This window comes from Macaca fascicularis, chromosome 4, assembly GCF_037993035.2.
Source record: "Macaca fascicularis isolate 582-1 chromosome 4, T2T-MFA8v1.1".
NCBI lineage: Eukaryota > Metazoa > Chordata > Mammalia > Primates > Cercopithecidae > Macaca > Macaca fascicularis.
Window position 1 is genome coordinate 139,458,613 of NC_088378.1, and position 3,495 is coordinate 139,462,107.

At 51.8% G+C, this 3,495-nt stretch overlaps 1 non-coding gene across 1 annotated transcript; it reads right to left on the reverse strand.

Annotated features, from left to right (window-relative positions):
- Positions 1 to 2,875: 2,875 nt before the first annotated feature.
- LOC123573305 (U4 spliceosomal RNA) lies at positions 2,876 to 3,015 on the reverse strand. Its single transcript, XR_006698009.1, has one exon. It is a non-coding gene; the product is annotated as a U4 spliceosomal RNA (small nuclear RNA).
- Between the last annotated feature and the right edge of the window lie 480 nt (positions 3,016 to 3,495).

Genomic DNA, 3,495 nt, shown 5'->3' on the forward strand with positions numbered 1-3,495 from the left:
TCCGGCCCTGCTGGGAGGGAGGAGCAGTGCTGACCTAGGACGAAAATGGCCATTTCCTTCTCCTGGCTCAGGATAGGGTTGAGGATGGAGCAGGTGACTTTCCTCACAGAGCTGTCTCTCACCAACAGAGCGGCCGCCACACTGAACAGCCCTTCAGCATCTTGGGCACGGGCCTCAGAGAATGCCAGGAACTTCCCTCCGCTGCTGTGTCTCCACTGACATTACTCTACCGCGCCTGGGGCTCCGGGAACCACCTCAAGGCCGTACACACCACATGGATCCCATTCTCTTCTGGCCCTTCAATGCACACTTGAGACACAGAGCCCATCTCTGCAGGAGGGAAGCTGTGGAGCCCAGGAAGGCCCCCTCGGGCCCTGGGACCCCAGCAGTGCCTGCGTGTTGCGCAACTCCCAGGGGAGCCATTCACATGAATTCTGGGGGTCCTATGGGAACACCGGCCCCTGGAGGGGGCAAGGTAGTAGCTCTGCCACGGGCACAGAAGAAAGAAGCACAGGGACCCATAGAGGGGCACAGAGGTCAGGGCTCTTCTCCCCAACCACTAACACGGAAATCTGAGGCCCAGAAGAAACAGGAGGAATTTTGTCCCAGCCTTCCACCTAGCACCTCCACCCTTCTTGCCTCACACACCCTCCTGGGCATCTTTTCTCATGCCCTCTGCCTGTCTTAGTAAACCACTTCCAAAATTATATTGATTGACAACCCTGTCTCCCAAACTTCCCTTCCTTACAACCACGTCTCTGTGGGCTATCTCTCCACCACGATTTCTCACATACACTTCCAACCCAAAATAGACCTGAATTCGTAATTTTGCTCCAGCTGTGGTAAACTGATTATAATAATATCCCCAGTTCTTCACTATTCTTTATGTCTAGCTCACCCTTTGCTGCATATGTTTTTGTGACTTCACACTCTGCCTCCAGGCTCAGTCATGTGACTTGATTTGGCAGATGAAAGTGAATGTGACTGAGCAGAGGTTTGAAAGGCACGTGCAGCATCGCTTTTGCCCTCTGTCGAGTCCACGGGAAGCCTGTTCCTGGGCGAGCCACTGGAGCGTGAGGCCCAAGAAGCGTCACTGGTCACCCCAGCCTTTCCAGCTGAAGTTGTCCTAGGTCAGCCAACAGCCAGTTGATCACCAGAAGTGTGAATATACCCAGCCAAAGTCCACGTGGGACCTTTTCAGCTGACCGAAGATGTATAAGTGAACCCAGTTGAAATTAGCCAAGTCGGCTGGGCGTGGTGGCTCATACCTGTAATCCCAGCACTTTGGGAGGCCAAGGCAGGTAGATCACCTGAGGTCAGGAGTTTGAGATCAGCCTGGCCAACATGGTGAAACCCTGCCTCTACTAAAAATACAAAAATTAGGCAAATGTGGTGGTACACACCTGTAATCCCAGTTACTCGGGAGGCTGAGGCACGAGAATGGCTTGAACCTGGGAGGCGGAGGTTGCAGTGAGCCAAGATTGCCCCACTGCACTCCAGCCTGAGCGACAGAGCAAGACTCCGTCTCAAAAAAAAAAAAAAAGAAAGAAAGAAATTAGCCAAATCTACTCCAGATTAGTTGAACTCCCTTAAATGCCCAAATTAAATACATATTTATCGACATATGCCACTGAGATTTTATAACTGTTCATTACACAGCATCATTACAGCAACAGGTAATAGATGCACAATTAGCAATCCTCCTACACTAAACAAGAAGCCAAAGCAAACCCCTAGGAGTCTCTGCAATCCCCTCTTGCTCCTCCAAGCTCTCTGTATCCCTAGATTTATTTACTAGGTTAAGTCTAGTTTGTAACCTCTCTGATATCTGACCCTCCTCTCCCAGCCCACTGCCCCTGGCCGCTGCCTGAGGTCAGGCAGTCATCCTCTCCACCTCAGAACTGCACCCCATGCCTCCAGTCTCATTGGCCTTACATTCGTCTTTCTCATAGCTGCCAAGAGAGCGTTCCCAGCACTGCTCTCTTTGCAAGTTCCTCAGCCCTGCATCCAAACTCCATTCCACAGTACACAAAGCCTCCACTGATCCAGAGACCGCCCTCCTCTCCAACCCATCTCTCTCTACCTGCCCCACCCCACCAACTCCACCATCTGTGCCCTTCGGGGCCCACAGTCTCCACCCCAAGGACTATCTGGGTAACTGCTAACAGCCCCAATCACCAGGCTGTGTGCTCTCCCTGCCCTTTCGTGTTCTAGTCCATCCAGCTAAAGGACTCTCAGAACCTCATCTGGTGAGCTCATGTGCCGGCTCAGGTGTCCAGTCAGATGGCCTCCGCAGCCTGATGAGTTGAGCAGTAACAACTCTGAATCTGGGTGAGATCTTCTGACCACATGATGTGACCCAGAAATGATGTCAAAGAGACTCCCTCACTGGCCTGTGTTCCTGGCCCCAGGCCCTTCTATGAAAGACTCTCCACCTCTGTGATTCTCAGTCTCCAGCATGCGCCTGAGACACCAGGAGGGCTTGTAAAACAAATTGCTGGGCCCCACTCCAGAGCTTCTGGCTTAGCAACTTCTAAGGAGTTCCCAAGGATGCTGATGCTGTTGGCCCAGGGACCACACATTGAGAACCGCAGCTCTAACCTGGCCTGTCTGGGGACAAGCCTGAAAACTGACCAAAGAGAAAACCAACATGTGGCCTGAATCAGAACTCTAATCATTCAACCACTTCCAGGAAATCTCCCACTCCCACTCCTAAGTTTATTACTTTTTATACCATATTTTTCTCCTCCACTGAATTACATGTGCACTTAAAACCTAGAGCCAAATGCTTCTTCATTTAAAAAACCTGCCCTCATCACTCACAGGAGCCCCCAGTCACGGCAGGGTTGTTGGTTTTTTGTTTGTTTGTTTTCAGTCTCCACAGATACCAGCAAAAATTGTCAATGCAACTATATTTCAAGTCTTGATGGTGGGGTATTGGGAAAAATTTTCAATTAGCAATAATTGTACCTCAGATCAACCTCGTTGGCTATGACACTGCCACTGCACAAAGCTGGTCCAATCACCGCACATTAAAGAGGAAAGTTCGGCCAGGCGTGGTGGCTCACACCTGCAATCCCAGCACTTTGGGAGGCCAAGGCGGGTGGATCATGAGGTCAGGAGATTGAGACCATCCTGGCCAACATGGTGAAACCCCGTCTCTACTAAAATACAAAAAATTAGCCGGGCGTGGTGGCGTCCGCCTGTAGTCCCAGCTACTCGGGAGGCTGAGGCCAGGGGAATCGCTTGAACCTGGGAGGTGGAGGTTGCAGTGAGCCGAGATCACGCCACTGTGCTACAGCCTGACAACAGAGCAAGACTCCATCTCAAAAAAAAGGAGGAAAGTTCACCTCACCCTCTACCCACTCCACGCCCTGGCCCTCTGAGGTGAGGCCTGGCAGATGGACCACAACGTGACTCTCCTGCAGGATGGGGGCAGCAGTGGGCCTCCAAAGAGCAAATTCTCACCTCTTGTGCTGCTCAACCCTGGCCCAA